The sequence below is a fragment of the Globicephala melas genome, chromosome 2, assembly GCF_963455315.2.
Source record: "Globicephala melas chromosome 2, mGloMel1.2, whole genome shotgun sequence".
NCBI classification, from domain to species: Eukaryota; Metazoa; Chordata; class Mammalia; order Artiodactyla; family Delphinidae; genus Globicephala; species Globicephala melas.
This window is the reverse complement of record NC_083315.2, coordinates 160380169-160399852: the sequence shown is the minus strand read 5'-3', so window position 1 is coordinate 160399852 and position 19684 is coordinate 160380169. Positions and strand designations below refer to the sequence as shown.

At 34.7% G+C, this 19684-nt stretch overlaps 1 long non-coding RNA gene across 1 annotated transcript in view; it reads left to right on the top strand.

Moving 5' to 3' along the window:
* LOC132596780 (uncharacterized) overlaps positions 1-19296 on the top strand; it is a 52084-nt gene extending 32788 nt beyond the window's left edge. Inside the window, exon 3 of the long non-coding RNA XR_009562783.1 lies at positions 18991-19296. This is a non-coding gene — a long non-coding RNA (uncharacterized lncRNA). The remainder of the gene's footprint in view (positions 1-18990) is intronic.
* The last annotated feature ends 388 nt before the right edge of the window (positions 19297-19684 follow it).

The following is a 19684-nucleotide window of genomic DNA, read 5'->3' as shown; positions in this document are numbered from 1 at the left end:
TTAAAAAATAGCAATGTGATACAATCTACCAGAGTTTAAAGTCTATCATGATGTATGATGCTTAAAACAGTATGGCATTAGTTCAGCATAGACAGCAAAACAGAATAAAGAATCCAGAAATACAATCAAGCATATATCAGATAGTAGTATATGAGCAGGTGCTAATACACTAATACCTGTATGTACACAAAGAGCTAAGGAAAGGATGGATGAATCAATAAGTGATGTATGGGGAGTGATGTCTTCACTGAATAAGAAAGTATATCCCTTTGACAATAATAATTTGGCAGCCATCCACAGACAAAAGTACCTTTATGGGAGTTTTGGGATCCAGATAGGAGGTTTGTAATCCAGGTAAGATTCAGTTACAGCTCTGTTTGGTTTTGGTCCTGTCACCAGAACCACACGTGAAAGAACTTGGGAGGAGTCACACTCACACATGCCTTGGGTAATAGTCACATGGACCTTTTTCCATGCTGTGGACTCTGAAGTGGCCTGCGACCCGGCTCCTGTCCATTTTAGCCATGGTCCAGGAGACCCTGAAGGTAAGCCCACCAAAACTGATCCAACTGTATATTCGGAAATGGTCCTGTAACTGGGCTTCAGCCTCTCTCAGCCATAGTCTATAAGCAGTCCTGCTGGCACAGGGTCTGGGCAAGAGACAATCTGATCTGCATCCCTGAAGATGCTGAAGGAATCCCATACTTGACACCATCCTCCTCTAGCCATGGTAAGAAAGTAACCTTGTTTGCCCAGGGACTTGGTGGGAGACATGTCCTCCCTGCCTCCAGAACCAGGGATGCAGACCTCAGTTGGACTGTGGACCCTGAATCACTGCTAGGACTCAGTTTCAGCACTTCTGTGGTGCGACCCAGGAACAATCTTGCCCACCCAGGGACCCATCCAATGACCCAGCAGGGGGCCTCCCAGGGACCTGGTGGAAGTCACACCTGTCTGTGCACCTGATAACAAGTTCACTGTATGAGGACCCAACTAGGGACCCTGAAGGAGACCCTTGACCCAGCATCACCCTATTGAAAAAGCCCTAGAGGCAGTCCCCTTTATCCAGAGACCAGACAGAATCCACACCTTCCTGAGCCCTTGTCAATATTACTGTAATAAACTGGGGGAAAAATAAGTGACCTATGGGAAATTGTTTACCATAGGGTAAAATGTCAATTTTTATTCATATGATAAAGTAAATATCAAAGTAAAGATATAAATGTGAAAAATAAAATTTTGAATTTTCAGAAGATAACAGAATATTTTTGTCCTTAAAGTAGAGGGATTTCAAAATTAAAACACATGAAGTCCGAATCATGCAAGAAAGAACTGCTATACTGAACCACATTAAAATTGCAGAGTTCTTTATGCAAAAGTCAGTGTACTCAACATTAGAAAACAAGCCACAGACTTGGAAAAGGTATTGGGAATGTTTAAGAGTGAAATAATTACTATAAAAAACAAATAAGGGGCTTCCCTGGTGGCGCAGTGGTTGAGAGTCCGCCTGCCGATGCGGGGTACGCGGGTTCGTGACCCGGTCCTGGGGGGATGCCGCATGCCGCGTAGGGCCTGGACCCATGGGCCATGGCCGCTGGGCCTGCACGTCCGGAGGCTGTGCTCCGCGGCGGGAGGAGCCACAGCAGTGGGAGGCCCGCGTACCGAAAAAAAAATTAAATAAATAAAAATAAAATAAGGCATCTCTACACATAAAGAAAAAGATTTAAATTAATAAAATTATGTAAAGGCATGAACTTGTAAGACTTGGAATTGAAAAACCTGCAGGCTCTTCACTATACAAAGATAGGCTCAATTTTCTAATACCAGGTAAATTCAAGTTAATACAACCCAGTATTAAATAAACTGGTAGAAAAAACAAATATTCTAGAAATACCAAGTAAAAATATATTGGTACAATATATACTAGAGATCGATGTTTAATATTTAGCAATATTGAAAAAGATCATAGCACACTAATTCAAGAGAAAAGTTAGGGACGGGAAGTGAATTTCTCCATTTGTTTAATTTGAGTAGCAGGTACATAGGTTTTCTCTGTGCTTAAAGATTTTTATAATGATACTTTTAAAAAAGCTACCTTTTAAAGCTCATGAACCACCAAGTTGAGGAAATACAGTAATCTCTTGACTGAATAAATGTGTAACAACAGAGGGAGGGTGTATCTCAGGTCTCCTGACTGAAGAGCACATCCACACGAGGAATCTTATCTTTTGATTTTTAATTCTTCTTTGGAGAAGCACCAAAATGCTCTTGGAAATGACTCAAAATGACTCTAGGCTTATTAAGTACTCTTTAAAGTGTTAGAAAAAGGTATATAATTAACATGTGCCAAAATAACCATTTATTATTTGATGTTTGTTCAAATTGTTTTACCATCTGTCCACCTGTCTATTATTTATACCCTTATTAACAGTATACTCTCATGGTATGAAAATATCTCTATCTTTGAGATAAATGTAGTATAATAGGGATGATATCTTTGTATTTTCAAAATAAACTGATATTAAAAATAGGTCTCTGACAGCCCAAAGTCTTTGTCAGCCTTACAATAACTTCCAATTTATCACAGTGAGTTTACCAGGAAAAATACTGGTGCAAGGTTTCTTACTACCATGAAATGTTTGAAAATATTTTCCCTATAATATGTATAGTAACTTACATTCCTCTTTACTCCTTAGCCTAAATATAGTTATTAAGATGACTAGTGACGGTACACTGAGTTTATCAGGACAATCTTGGTTTATTTCTATTGATCTGGGATACCATTCAGTTTAGCATTTGTTCTGGAGTTTTGTTATTTTTTATATAAAACATTATTATTACATTATTGCATTTTTCTTACTATCACACTACAATAAATAAAGATGGCTTTTGTAGCACTCCCAGATTTTTCACAGTCTCCTTGAATAGTGTATGAGAATCAGATGCACTGAATTGAGGTCTCACTTTAACAGGTGTTTAAAGCTGAAAGATGATTAGTGATCATCCATCTCTCTCTTCTCTGCTCTTTCCCCGTGCAAAATACTAAAGCTCATTTTTGAAGGATAGGATGTATAACATTTGAATAAAAGAATTAGTACTCTCAGAAATCAGCAGCTATGGAGAGTTAACCCATCTGGTACCTTAGGTCTGGAATATGCACAAGTTTGGTCACCAATGAATGCATCAGTGGTAAATACGGACAATTATAGGCTTAGTTTCTCTGATATATGTGTGGAAATAGTCTTAGCTGTTCAGCTGTAGGATATAGAGGGCTGTCTGAATACTATTGCAACAGTGTTTTTCTTGTTTGTTTTTTTGTTTGTTTTCTTTTTTTGTGTGTGTCATTTCCAGCAGGACATCAATCTACAGTAATTTATTTCATTGTGTGGTACCTATTTTATTTCTAAAGAACTTCTTTTGATTGCAATGAGTTGAAGAAAACAAAAATGAGCATTTGAGAAAAAAATCTGGCACTGAGTTTCTGTTTCTCTAGAAAGCTGATGATGAATGTGTACTTTTTATAAATGTCAGTCAACCTTTCCCTTAATCCATGAATAGTGTGGTGATATGCATTATCACTTGAAATCTAGAATATTCACATTTTCATCTACTTTACAAATTAGTAGTAGTTTCTTGGACCCAGCCTCCAAGGTCACCCCAGTGATCTCTCCCTCCTGATTCTCACTCACATATAGTCCTTTTCATACACTGGTCGGTCAGCGTGACAAATGGCAGAAGTGATGGCATGTCACATTCAACATTAGGTTAGAAAAGATGTGATTTGCATCTTGGGTACTTACTCGCTTTCTTTCTCTCTCTCTCTCTTCTTGCTGTTGGGGAAAACAGCTGTTATGACAAGGCCCACATGGAGAGAGACTGAAGCCTCTGGCCAACAGCCAGACCAGGAACTATGGTCTGCCAGCTACCATGGAAGTGAGCTTGGTAGCAAATTCTCCAGCCATGAATGTGTTGAAATAGTTGCAGCCTCTGCCAACAGCTTGATTACAACCTCTGAGAGACACTGAGCCAGAATCACCACCCAGTTAATCCGTGCTTGGATTTCTGACCCTCAGAAATGAGTTGTTTTAACTTAAATTTTGAAAAAATTTGTCATGCAGCACTAGATAACGAATACATTGTTTAAAGGAGACTATGACAAACACAATTATTTTATGTGTATAGTTACGAAAAATACATTTACACACCATCCTATGAAGCTTAACATTTCATTTAGATCAACAGACTGTTCTTCTACTTCTCTTATTTTCCATTTCAAGTTCTCCTGTGACTGCACAAGAAAATAAAGCAATACAGTATTTGTGAATGTGTTAGATCATTAGTGGAAGAACTTTGCAAACAGTTAAATATACCATTTTTAGGTAACTATGTGAGATGAGTTAAATAGAAAATTAGTTACATTTAATAATGGTTAAGTTTTTGAATTCTACTAATGTAATGGAATTAATTTTTTTGAAATACACTTTGTTAAAACATCTAACATTATTGTGAATGCTGTTGTCATTCAGTTAAAAAGTTCAAAAGATGATAAAATTATTTGATTTAGAAGTGACAATATGCATATTTAATTCAGTTTAAAGTTCTAGAAAATGAGAAAACTATTTTTGGAGCAGAAATGTATTTAAGAATTGGATTTCATTCAGATATAACATAATTATGTTCAGAGAAGTTGTGATATTCTAGTAATTAAAACTGTAGTTTTCCATACCTAAAGAATACTTTACAAATACAAATTTAGAATAGTAACTACAAAATTTTTGTGATGAAGCTGATAAAAATGCCAAAAACTATTTCAGACCATACATAAATGTTTTCTAATTCTTTTGACTGTCTTTATAATAAAATTGAGAAGACCTTTGATATTGCTGTAGGTATATTTGGCAAAAATTTCAAAAGAATAATAAACAGCAATAACTCATTTCACAAGTTTTGTTTTATAAAAATAATTGTTAAATTAATAACCTCTAAATGGAGGCAAAAAAGTAATCTCTTGAACTGAAATATTTTTTAATTTAAATAAAAATTTACGATGGAGAATATTCTCCACCTAGCAAAATTTTCTCTTAGCTTAGTAGGTATCTTAGCAGCTATAGAGTGAATATTTTCTGAATTAAAAATAATATGGTCTATAGAAAAGAATCAGTTAGAAATGTATGTATTTATATGAGTTTATGTATCTATGTATATTTTGTATATAAAGTGCAATTTTGAAAACAAATTCCAGGAAAGTTTATAAAAACATTAAAATAATAAAATAATATTGAAATGTATAAATTAGAAAATTATCATTGAGATGTTTTGTAATGACTAAGAAACTAAGATAGAGCTAAGACAATGTTTAAAGTATAGAAATAAGAACTGAGGAATGGTTTGCCTATCTTTAAAAGTTGAGAAAATCAATATAAAGAATGTAAATATATAATAAAATATTAATATAATATATAAAATTCTTATAATTAATACTATAATATATAAAATATATATTATATATAATTATACATATAAAATTTTCTTGTTTTTCTTCAAAATACATACATATCTATTATTCTTGGAATTTTTTTTCTCAAATTAAAATTTTATTAGGATGATTTTATAGATCTACCAATATATTAAAACAAATTTTTGGTCAATAGATGTTAAAAAATTATTCGATTGTAAATAATTTTAGTGCTCACTTTTATTTCAAAACTGCCTTGGTTTATAGGAAAGAAAATAAATGATCACTCTAGCTATCTCAGGCTTATTTTACAGGTGGTGATATAGGGCAGTTCTGTTGACCAAAGATAAACACCTTCACATTGAGTGATAAGAATTGAATAGTTAGAAGCAAATGGCATCAAAATAAGAGTGTATACACTCTTATTTCAAAACAATGTCTATTTTCATAAAGTGTGATTTAAAATCTTATAGCAGAAAATATTTTGTAGTGATTTAAAATTATTTATATAAATATAGAAACTAGTCAAAACCTGGGTTGAAGTCAACTTAGGTATAAATGCTTCCAATATAATCTGGTGAGATATAGCTTTGTTTCTTTTTCCATTGCATGGATAGAGGTAAATATTCATCTTAGATTTCACTCACTCTTTACAAGAAATGTTTTGACTTTTCATAGTGATTCACATCCAAGTACAAATACAGACCCTTTTGGGAAATGTTGTGGATTTGTAAAAGCAAAGTGATTTAAGCAATCAATAGGAAATCTAAAATCCTAAAACAATTCAGAAGAAAAGTGAGTAAAAGTGGAGGAAAAGATAAGGAGACTTAGAAATCTAGAATTTGACTTTTTTTTTTTCCCTTCTAGGGAGTTTTTATCCTGAGAGTAAAGCATAGATGCTTACATAATATTTTAAAATATGAATCTTTCCATAGTTGGTGAGTTTCCTGCCAATCCAAAAGAAACTGACAAACCCTGCAGGCGATTTATAATGGGTCTAGAAGGAAAGGTTTACTTTTATTTATTAGTTATTGACATTTCTTTCTCAACAAATGAGAGGCAGTATAATCATTATCTAGGATTATTCCTTGTTTGGTAAGAGAAGAACTGTAGCTGGAAACTCATATTTTTTTCCCCAATCATCCTTATCTCTCTCCTCTTCCCCAAGAAATACAAAATTTTCAAAACATTGATTAAAACTTGTCAAGGAAATAATTCCAGCGGTTTCAACAATATATCTCAATCTGGTATCCACTATTTTGGAGGTCTTAGAGAAGGCTCATATTAGAGCAGCACAGCTTGTGGCTGATAGAAAGTTCATTTGCACTGTGTCTCCTAATCATGAGAATAAGTTATTGCAAGATGAAGTCACTTCCTCCCAAAGCCTTGACATGCTGAAGGGAAGTAGTAGAATTGATTTCAAGGATATAAGAAAAGGCAGGGTCCTCTCTGAGCTTACTGAGATCGATTTCACCTGTACTAATGTACACTGACCTTTCTGTCCCCTTTCAAATCAAGCCTGGAGCAGCAAAATGCACCCTTGGGCGTGTGGATGGAGGGAGAGAAAAATAAGCTGAGAAATAGTGCAAAATCTGACAAGAGCCTGCTGCGCTGCAGAGTTAACTTTGAGTTAATCTGAGGAGGATTGGAGTCACATGATTTCCAGACTGTTCTCTTAGGGTGACAAACCATCTCTGTTTGCTTGGGACATTCCAGGTTTTAGCAATGAGAGTCCTACATCTGAGAAAAATCTCTCAGTCTAAGCTGGACTGCTGGTCACCCTAGCTGTACTGGTATTTCGTTAAATAATACAAATGGGAAAGGCTATGATAATGAGTATTGCGACCAATGAGCTGTGAGTGGTGAGGGTGTATGAGGGCAAAGAATGAATAAAGAGGATGGGGTTAAAGATGAAGTCATAAGAAAAATAAATTTGCTTTCTGCCTGTGACAGTTTACTCAGTAAACCACTTCCACTTGTCTTGCATATCTGTTTGCCAAAACTCACTCAGTTACCAACCATTATGGAAAGAATATAAAGAAACTTTAAAACAAGGGGAGATTTTTGTATCATCATTAAGCATATGCATATAAACAATTGTGACATTATTCTCTGTCCTTTAATTATTATTTTTTTCCCCGAAGAACAGGAGGATATGGTTAAAACATTGTAATATTTATTCTGCTTAATTTAGTGCCAGGGAAGCAAAATAAGGACTCTGCTTTAAAGTAAAATAAACTCAACATATTCTGGGAAAGAAACAATCTTTCAAAAGACAAGAGTTGATTAAAGATTCTACAATTAATATTCATATGAAAATTAGTGCTTATGTGCATCTATACCATCTCTCTGTGCTTTTACTGTCACTCAAAAACTAATACTAATTGGAAAATTATTTTATGTATAAATTCTGTTTCATATCCAAAACATACATGATAAAAGAAAATCCTGTTTTTCCCAAGAGTTTTGCACATAATGAAGTCAACATATAGGAGATGATGGTGTATCAGGTATCAATAAAAATATTCATGGTGCAAAGATACATATAGCCCAACAGATTTTGAATATGAAAGAAATCATGTGCTCATGTTTTCCAAATCACATTATTTTAAAATGTCAACCATTTGAAATGAGTAGTAACTGACTTTTATTCCTTTCAGAAGTATGTATTAGCAGATAAAAATAACAAAATAAAGATACTCAGGCATAATTGTCTAGATTTTCTAGAAAGGTACTAACGTATCTGGAAAGAGTGTTACAATATAATACCTTACTTTTTAAATTAAAGACTACTTTTATGATCAGTACTCTATTTCAGTCTCATTTCTTTATTCCTTATGGCTAATGACTTGGATACATTGTCAGTAATCCTAATAATTTGTTAGTAGGGAATAGTATCTTTCACATCAACAGAGCAACAACAACAAAAAACTAATAACACATTTTTTCTATTTTTCTTTTTGATAATCTAGAAAACAGAGCTTCAAGAAAATAGTTGGCAGTGCCTTCCTGCTGTGCAATTTTGAGTCCCTTTTAATAGACTCTGAAATATCACTGAAGCAGCCTGGGCAGGAGATTGAAACCTATTAAGATAGGTAACGCTCCATTTTCCACAGGCCTCTTGTTGAGGAGAGGTCATTAAAAAAAAAAAAAAAAAAAGGAGAAGAAGCTGCACTTTCCATAATGTAGTTAACATTTGACATTTAGTGGAAAATAGCCATTCTTTTCCTATTCAGAGCATAGTAATCCTCACAATAATGTAGCAAATACAAAATATCATGAAGAAAACATGTCTAAAATTCTCTATCAATACTCTTTGAGTGGGTCAAAATTGAGGAGACAGAGTGTACCAAGCTTCCGGAAGCTCACCTTAACTTTACCTCTGTCCCCCAGGACCACAAGGCTTGTCTGGAAATGTCATGAAGTCTGGATCCCTTGTGAGAGTTTTCAGCACTTCAGCCTCCAGTCTCAGCTGGAAACCCTATAAGCAAGGTCTTTCATGTGGTATTTCAACATTTCTCACTCCAGTCTCTGAACGAAATGGAAACAAACCTTGTCTATGTTTATTAAAGCCCTAGAAGGGAAGGTTGAATTTCGAGACTGTTCTTCCAGAATGGTGAAATGTCAGTCTGAGAATGAAAAGAAATAAAACTTATTCTCGTCCCACTTCAGTTCTTCAAGATAAATTCCTCATTCCTAATGGAGGTCCGTGGTGTTGGCAGCATGACATTTGTGCAAGTGATGACCTTTCCATGATTACTTTCTTTACATTTATGCATGTGTCTCCATGCTGTGCAACAAGAAATTTCAGAGGACATAGGATACTGTTAACAGTAGCTCTTATTTATAAGTAAATCACATCCACCTGCAAATTACTGTATTCAAGTGTGTTTTCTAAATCACATTGTCATTTCAAGTACGTAAATGCAACTAAATGTTGTATTATGCACTGAAACATAACAAGAGCCAGCTCTCATTCTTATTTTCAAGTTAGAGTTTAACTTCTTCACTTGGCACATGCTTTCATCTGCATTATCTTGTATGATTCACACGTCACTCTAAGTAGTAGGGAGGGATTGTTACCACAATTTTATAAAGGAAGGCCATAAGTCATGTGATCATGTGACTTGTCTGAGCAAAACCAGCTTATTGAGAGTAAGAACCACGACTGGAAATAAGGTCATCTGCCTTTAGGCACATGGCCTATTCTTTCAAAGAAATACTTTCTGAGTATACTTACTTTCTGGCTATTACATAGAATGTATATTTATATAGAATTAAAAGTCCAGACACCCTCCCTCAAGATTACCACAGACCTGAAGTAATAGGACATATGCACAATTATGATAAAAAGCAACTCACGTCAATGGTATATTAATGACCAAATGATAATCATGATTATTCTAAAAAGGAAGAAATCTCACTCCTAAGGAGGTGAGATAAGACATCACAGAGGATATTATTTTGATACATTTTTCCACCTCCTCCTTGCAATGTAAACCACCCTACACTTGCTTACAGGACATAAGGAGATGCTGAGAAAGTAATAATATAAACATTTTGACCCCTTACTACATGCTAAGGATTTTGTTATGCATTATATTATGTGAATTCTAAAAATATTTCTGTAACGCAAAACAATATTATCCTTGTTTTACAAAACCATACATGGTTTTGCTGCAAGAGAGCAACAACATACCTAATATGCAGTTGAAAAGTACAGCTTTACAACTGGGATTGATCCCTGACTGACTCCATAGCCTGGACTTTTAGCTACAGTACATACCATTAGGTATGAGGGGAACCAAGTAGAGAGAATATAAATGTGCCTATTAAGCTTAGGTTAGTAAACTTCCAGTGAGTCTGTGGTACTCAATTAAAAATAGATCATCCTAGTGGCAGTAAGCATGCTTAAGCTGCAAAGCTACTAGAATGGAACAGACACTAATGGGGAAAAATAGTCTTTTGATTATAAAGTCAAGACCCTAATGCTTGGGAAACAATTTAATCTGGATGCATTTAATTTGCTCTAATAACTGTTAATTATTGAACCTATCTTTACAGTTTATGTACAAATCTTACTGTTCTTAACAACTCTAGAATGGATCCAAGTGATTATCCTGAATCAATTGTCATTTTTATAGGTTTTGTGTGCCTGTCAGGGGAAAATAGAAATATTTTCCCCTAAATTCCTCTTCAAAATTCTGCAACTGATCCCAGAGAAATTACTGTTAAATAGGTTAGAAAAATTGGGGAACTAGGAGTTCTCTTGTCTGGTCCTGCTAATTTCTTCGGTTACCTTGGCTAAATTTCCTAAATAATTCCCCTCCTTTGTAGGATGGCAGTGACATTAGATGATGCTTCAGTAGCCATGAGATAAGGGAGAATGGATTTCTTTTTTTTTTTTTTTGGATTTCTTTATTCCTCCCTCAAAGCAATATTATAAATAAATCATAATATCCACATTTTTTTTCTGATTGAGATTCAATATGCCAAAATGGAATGAAAACTATACAAGACTTGTGATGGGAAAGCAGAGCAAAAATGGGAGCCTATGAGGTAGGCACTGATGCTGGAGCCAATCTTGTTATTGGCTGTTCCATTTCTGCCCACATTTCTAGAATAAGCATTGTATTCTGTATCTGCAGTGAAAGCAGCTTGGCACTATGAAGGAATCTAATGTTTGACTGACAGAATTCTTTGCTTTTCAATTAGACTCAATTGTTTTGGAAGGGTGTAGACAAAACCATACTCTCGAACATCATTTGCCAAAGGAATTAAAATCACAATATATGTAGATATCAAAACTTGTTTAATTCTGAACTTTCTCTTGACACTTCCTTTAATGCTACTCCTCGCAAGTCTTTTCATTTTGGCACTGAACTCAGAACCATTTGATTTTTAAGTTGGAAAAAAAAGTAAGGAGTATGAAGCTCTTTTGAGAACTTCCCTTATGTTTAGACAGAAAGTTAAAAGTGCATGACAAGTAATTTTGAAGAAATTTTTCTGAGGACTGCCTTCAAGAGTGTGGTCAACCTCAGACTTTAACACTTGACCTCTGTAATTATATATTTTCTTAGGGGCTTTATGAATCAATTTACCCTTCTACCAATTGATAATTAAATAAAACAATAATGTAATTATTTTGTGAAAAATACTTACAGCTCTTTGATTCTCAAAATAAGGAGTTAAAGATATAAGAACTTACAAAGTACCATAGGCCTTTTAACTAATAAGAGGCAATCAATCAATCAACTATTTTTGTAAACAGTATTGTGCCTTTTCTCCTTGATTAAAAGACTTGAACTTGCAGAAAATATTTTTAAATTAGGGAGATATCAATGTCTTCCTTGTTTACTAAATTAATGGGGAGAAAGAAAAAAAAAAAAACCTAAGAAAGTCTTCCAGATGAACGTATTGCAAATAAACAGCCCATTGGATGATCATTGAATAACCTTTCCTGTCTCTTTCATGTGTTGCTCTGGGAACGTATTAATCTTTAAAGCCCTCTTACATTATAAATATTGCTTATGGCACAAATCATGCAAATTTAGCCCCCTTTCACTACTTCAGAGCTTCTCAGGTCAAGAGTTATCACTCAGACAACATCAACTACTTCCTTTAAATCATATTGTGTATCTATGTCAGTTCATATTCAAATGCTTGATGTAGCACCATGATAAATCCTTCCTGGCCTTTGGCAAAAGTAGCCATGTGGGGCTCAGTTTTGAAGAGATAGATTTTATGCTTTAAGTGCATAGTTTCTAAGGAGTTAAGCAAATAATAAGCAACCCCTTTGACCAAAGAAGTTTCAAAGTAGCAGGAAACAATGCAAATGGCATTAGTACCAGAGTGTATTAAAGAAAACTGTCCTATGGATACCCATTGAAGAGGGTGGAAGAATTTTCCACTCAGCTGTCAAAATGTCCAGAGAGAAACAACATACTACAGCAAAATTTATGATAAAATGGAATGTAAATGCACTAGCTAGACCTGCTATTAAACAAATGTATGAAAGCTTTATGGCAAGAGTCAAATGTTTTCTTATGAGGATCTCTCCTCTTTGGCTTCCAAAGATGCACCTACCCTTATCACCTACCCAGGGCAGACACCCAACTCTTTCATTAAACATTCCAAATTTGTTTAAGTCATTTATAGATTGGTGACTCCAAGAGGGCAGGGAAGCCTCTCAAGCAATGAGTAGTTGTAACTAAAAGATAAAAAAAGTAACTTATTATCCAGTATACCTATAGGATAATTTTAATGCATATTTTTAAGATAATTTTCGAAGTCCATATTCTAGTTCCAATTGTAAAACTCATTTTAAGAATTATCCTTAAGAAATTCCTCTAAGTTATAAGATGATTTGAAAAATGAAATATATACTTTATTAGGCCTTAGTATTACTGAACCTACCAAGTATTACCTAACTTAACTTAGAATGATAGCAGCTAACAAGTATTTACTTTGATTAGGTACCAGTCAGTCTGTTAAACGCTTTACACATTTTCCCCTCTTTTATCACTCCCTACAACTCCATAGGGCTGACTATTCTTAATGTTCTCATTTTGCAGGTGAGAAAATTGAAGTAGGGTGTGTCAAGGTCACACAGACAGTACATATAGCAATTGGGACTGGACCCCAGGAATTTGAAGCCAGGGCCCTAGCTCTGATCTCATCTCTGTATTGCCTCAAGGGATCCATGAAATACAAATTAAAGGTAAAAGTCAACCTCTTTGGAGGTATTAAAAATAATTTATGGAGGACAGCTACCAAAACAGAGTTCCAGAGCAGGACAGGCTCATTGGAATAAATGCCTAGTTGCAACCAGTGGGGGAAAACAAAACAAAACAAAACAAACATAAAATAAAACTCTTATTAGGAGATGTATAGCTTGGTATTTTTGAAAAGGAAAGAATTATATGATCTTATTATGTACCTTTCTTATAGTCTCTAGTCTCTAGGTCAGTCTCCCACACAAGTCAGTTTTAAGATTTTTTTTTTTAATGATGATGATATAATGATAATGCTAGTGAAAATAATGGAGAAAAATAGCTTCTCTTTGTACATTATGAACTAAATATAAACATACTTTGTTAGACGACATGAAACAAAAACATTGGCAGAGAATTAATCTTTGCATTCATGTTTGTGGATAAGGAAATGCTGCAAATTTAAAGAGCAAAGCTGAATTAAAAGTGGTCAAAAATACACAACATTTTAATAACTGGGGTGAACTGCTTTGCAAAAACATATCAGTACCAGTAATTTAATTTAATGTAAAGAAGATAAACAGAGTCGAGTTTGTCACTATACCCTTAGGAATAGGGCTGCTTGCCAACCAGAGGAACTATGCAGTTTTAAGCATGACTACGTGACCTGGAAAGTGTTTATAGTTACTTCTGATGAACCTCAACAGAGCACAAAATAAAGCAAAAATAAAATGAGTAGAAGAATTTCTCTAATTAGTGAAGACACTTTATAGGGTGGCCTCATTTTCAATTTTTGTAATACACATGGGTCAAAAATACAAACGGGTGTAACATGGTATAAATCTGATTTATTGCAACTGATTAAAACATTGTAATTATTTTGAGATACACATTTAAGCCATTGCTAGATTCAATTAAGAGGTCTTCTTAGAACTCTACACAGTTTCAGTTCCAAGTTTGTATAATTTGAATATTCTCTAAATCCTTTCTGCAACAATTCCTCTCTAAATGACTTGCAGTACAGTACTGATGACTTCTCAAACTTACCTGACATAGTAGAGCTTGATAGACCTATCAACATTGTTTGCCATTAGTATCTTATGTAAAAACAGGCAGCCTCAAAGGGTCCCAGGCTTTAGTCTCTGACCCCAGAGAATAAAGAGAGCTCACAGAGAGGGCACATCTGAAGGACAAATCAGGAAGTCTCCGGAGGTGGTGGCAGATGGAAGCCCTGCTGGGTCTCCACCCTGTGCGCTGATCCTTGTTGAGCAAAGAGAACCAAGGACGTTGCCATTCCTTATCATCCACTAGAAACTACTCCTATTCTAATCCATATCTAAGACCCTCTTAAAGGCACGCCCCACCCTGGTTGTATGATTCAGCATCTGTTTGGACTTTAGAGGTAAAGTTAAAAGGCACTTAATAGGGATCTCTCATTTCAAAAAATGAAACTGAAATGTAGAGTTCTAATATCAGTGAACTTCTTATTCTATATTTAATATATATACAATATATAATATATATACACACAAGGGCTTTATATTGAATACACACTTACTTTGTACTTAATACTACACAGATGTGTTCTTTCTCTTCTGTAATTTTTTTTTTAAACCAATGAGCCAGTAAAGCAGAATCTACTTTATACCTTTGAATGTTCAAACCAACTTCTCAAACTTGGATCCCTCAATGTTTATCCCCAGCTTTTTTTCCTTCCAGCCCTCTACAAAACCACTTCTCCATTTAACATTATAATAAATAACAGCAATCCAAAATCTCTTGACTTATATTTAGTTTCAGTGAATGTTAATTCTGTAGGCACAGTGTCCTGGAAAGCAAGTGTTGGGTCACTCAGAAAAAATGCACTACATATTTCTGTTCCTTTTTACACAATTATACAGCAGGAATATTTTACAATACAAAAATCAGCTACATTAAATTCATGAAAATTAAATATAATGAAAGAAAGAAAAAAATAAGGAAGGAAGGAAGGAAGAACTTTTTTAATCTGCTTCTTAAGTAACTAAATAATTGTTGAGATACAATTGACATTATATGCTCCATGAACATTTAGTAATTGGTACAAATCTTTGTTGAATTATCTCAAATAGTGAGGCTTGGGCTAGAAAAGGGTGAAGCATAATTAGCAGTGTAGATAACACCCATGAGAAGCAAACTTTACTATGATTGCATTTCAAGTGCTAAGTCACAAATAAAATATAATATTAAGGAATAGAATGGGCAAGAATGAAAGAGGAATGACAATAACTTAATAAAAAATAAGTTTGGCAGAGGAAACAGTAATGGAAGATGAATTATATCATATTTTCTTTTTACAAATTAATTGAAACCTATTTAAATATAAGTTCTTGTATCAAAAAGGGAACTGTAAAAGATCTTTAAAATCTTTTTAATTTAAAAGCAATTAAAAATACTTAGTTCTTTTTTTTTTTTTTTTTTTTTTTGCTGTACGCGGGCCTCTCACTGTTGTGGTCTCTCCCGTTGAGGAGCACAGGCTCCGGAAGCGCAGGCTCAGCGGCCATGGCTCACGGGCCCAGCCGCTCCGCGGCATGTGGGATCCTCCCGGACTGGGGCACGAACCCGTGTCCCCTGCATCGGCAGGTGGACTCTCAACCACTGCGCCACCTGGGAAGGCCCAATACTTAGTTCTTGATAGTGTGTGCATGTAATTAAATGTGTAGATACGTACACATGCATATATAGAGAGCTACATGTATGAATTATACTATTTGTAATTAAATATTTTTATTTAATTATAAATAATACAAACTTTACGTATTTTATGTCTCACTGTTTGACTTCCCGACAGACTGAAGTGAAGCAAATCAGAAAATCTGACATGAAATTGTTCATCAGATTATCTAATGTAGGCATCATCAAGCTTTTTCCATAAAGGATTGAATAGTAAATATTTTAGGCTTTATAAGCTAGATAATCTCCATCTCTACAAGTCAACTCTGCTGTTGTAGCACAAAAGTAGTCATGGACAATACATACATACACACATACATAGCCATGACTATGTTCCAATAAAACTTTATTTGCAAAAACAGGCAGCAGTCTAAGTTTGCCCCAAGAGCATTAATTAGTTTACTTATCCCTGCTCTAGAACACAGCAAGATGGCCATCTGCAAAGCAGAATAGGGAGCATACCATAAGTATGCCATGTACCCTGATCTGAGATTTTCCACCTTGCAGAACTGTGAGAAATCAATTTCTGTTATTTAAGACACCCATTCTATGGTAATTTGCTATAGCAAACCAAGCTGGCTAAGACACTCCAAATTTTCTTTTATTTTTATACGTGTGTGGCTTAGAGAGCTCATAGTCTGTACCAACCTGATTTTAAAGAATGCTACTCTAAAATCATAGCTAATTAATCATTATTCCTGAAATAAACCATATTTTCTTTAAATGTTGGTTTGTTTGCCTAAGTTATTTTTTCCCTCTGGCAGGAATTCTCTTGCCCCACATCCCCTTTCAGCTTGGAAAACATCTACTCACCTTAACACTGGTGAAGCTTTTGAAGGAAATTAGATTTAGAATATCAGGGCTAGTTATTTCATAGGAAACCACAGTTAAAAAATGCTCAATAATCAAAAAAGGTGTGTCTTTTATGCCTATTATATTAAATAATTAATTAGGAACACTTTTTAAGCACTTTCAGTAGCAAATTTTTTTTCCAGTACAGATAGGTGTGTTGGTTAGTGAACTCGCTTACAAACCAAACAACATCAACATGTCTGTTCTATTACTCTTGAGACTGAATATGTTAATTTGCATTTAATTTGTTTATCTTAATAACTTCTTAAGGCTTCCAGAGTTTTATTCCAAGACCATTAGAGTGAACTGAGATGAAGGAAACAGTAAGTTAGATTATTTTAAAGGAATTTTTTTAGTACTTTAATGAGCATACAATCATCAACTTACAAAACATTTATTTATTTCTATTATCAAAATAGTTTTAGTTGACCAAGAAACTAAAACCTGAAAAATGTATTTAAATTAATGCTACTTGTATTTATAACTTTATATATATATATATATTTTTTTTTTCTCACTCCTCCCTACTTTTCTTTAGGCTATTTTCTGTTTCAAAAAGAGAAAACACTATAATGAATATAGATACAATATATGCTGTTAGTTATTGAAAACAATAATTGCAATAATTATGGGGAGGAGAAACTAGGTTTTAAAACAGTACCTTAGTAAAGCTGTTTTAATTCAGTTAATCCTCTGTGAAAACATTTTCCAAAAATGTATTTAAAAGGTTGCCCACCTTGAAATTATATAATTGATTGCTATTAAAGAGGTCTTACTGGTTACATATCAGGGGACCAATGTGACAGAAACCTCATAAATATTTGCCAAAGATTTTAGCAATATCATTCTTGTCCTTTCTTATCTGTGCATTAAAATGTGAAACATTTCAGCTTTTCCACTTGCTTTTATATTTTTATTTGTCCTATCACTTCTGAATCTTGAGACATATGATAAAAATGTTTTCTTCCCCAGAAAAACTGTTTTAACCTTCTTCCAGGTGATTTTATAATCTCAGCAGATAGTTGCATTCAAAGAGAGACTGGATATTAGAATGCTCCCAGGTGTAATACGCCTATAGGTTGCAGCAGCCTTCTGAATCTCATTCCATTGCAGGAGATGTTGAGTTGGCAGTTCTTACTGGCTGTTTGCCACCCATTTTTCTCAGTGTTCAGGGCTTGCATGTGTGCTGGACCATGCAGTCCACTTTCTATTTTGCATTTTGAGCCTTTATCTCTCCTGCCTTCAGTGATTTTTATGGATGAACAAACCAGGTCAATGAAGATAAGCCACTGTCACCCTTCACTAAATCTTCCCACTTTTTAAGAACTAGCTTGGAATTGAACTTCTAAGATTTTCTCATTAGGACAGAAACACAGGACCGTACTTTTAGCGCTGTTTCTTTGCATCAAGGAAATAAGTCAAGGTTCTCAGTTTCAGTCCCATTTACTACATCTTTGACCATGGAGAAATCATTAACTTCTTCAAATCTTAGTTTCTTGATTAAAAAATGAGTCTGTCAATATCTGTCTTACCCACTTCTCAAGAACTTAGGGAGACTTAAATTAAGTTGTGTATGTGAACATACCTATAAACTGTGAAGTACGATAGAATAGAATGACTTCTTTCTTCTTTCTGATGAATCAGACATGATGTAATAAAGTTTTCTCTTTAAAACTTCAATACATTTTGTAGTTTCAAAGAGGTTTTTTTAACATTTAAAAGAGTAAATGTTTAAACATATCTTGATATTCTGTTTAAGGGGAGGAAAAAAAACCAAAACAAAACAGTGAGTCCTGGACAGTAAGAAAAAAATCCTTTCTTTGATTTCAGGGACAAGGAAATTATTGAATTTTTAGCATGATCTCCCTGACTTCATTCTGCATGTCTTACATTTCCATTTTTACTTCTAATAATATAATAGAATATTATTTATTCCATCTTATCACATTTTATTACATATTTATTACAATGAAGCCCAGAACTTGTACTTATTATCAGAAAGACTCTTTAGTGTCATGCTATGGTTTAAGAGCTAACCATGGGACACGTTGTCGAAGAACATTGTTGTGATTATGGCTATGTGAAAAACAAACAATTCACTTAGCATTGATGAGTTAACTCAATAGAAAGATGATGAAGATATACTAAAGTTACTTGGTTAACTGGTCCAATCAATGCACCTGACGATATCATGATGACTTCCATGGATATACATAATTTGGTTTACTACTCTTAACAGGTTTTTTTTTTTTTTTGCAGTACGCGGGCCCCTCACTGCCGTGGCCTCTCCCGTTGCGGAGCACAGGCTCCGGACGCGCAGGCTCAGCGGCCATGGCTCACGGTCCCAGCCGTTCCGCGGCATGTGGGATCCTCCCAGACCGGGGCAGGAACCCCTGTCCCTTGCATCGGCAGGCGGACTCTCAACCACTGCACCACCAGGGAAGCCCATTAACAGTTTTTTTTAATGTATGATTGACGTGTACTAAGATGCTCCTATTTAAAGTACAGTTTGGTAAAATGTGTCATTTGAATATGCCTCAATAAAGTTAATGTACATAGACCCTCTCTAGGCTACCTCATCTCTTTCTTTATTCTCTCCTTTAACAAACCCAAATGCCTGGAATACCAGCCATTACTTCTAGGAAAACGACCCACACATTTTAAACTCCAGCAGAAATTGTCTTCCAAGTTTTGAAACTTCTTTTGGGAAGTCTGCAAAATATTTCCATCTTAATTTTGAACAAACACCCCAAATTTCACATGCCCCCAGATATGTTCTCTCCCTAGTGCTTAATAAATACACACATACCATGGAGATATATTGCAGGATTGGTTCTAGACCACTGCAGTAAAGTGAATAGCGTAATAAAATGAGTCACATGAACTTTTTGGTTTCTTGGTGCATATGAGTTATGTTTACACTATACTGTAGTCTATTAAGTATGCAATAGCA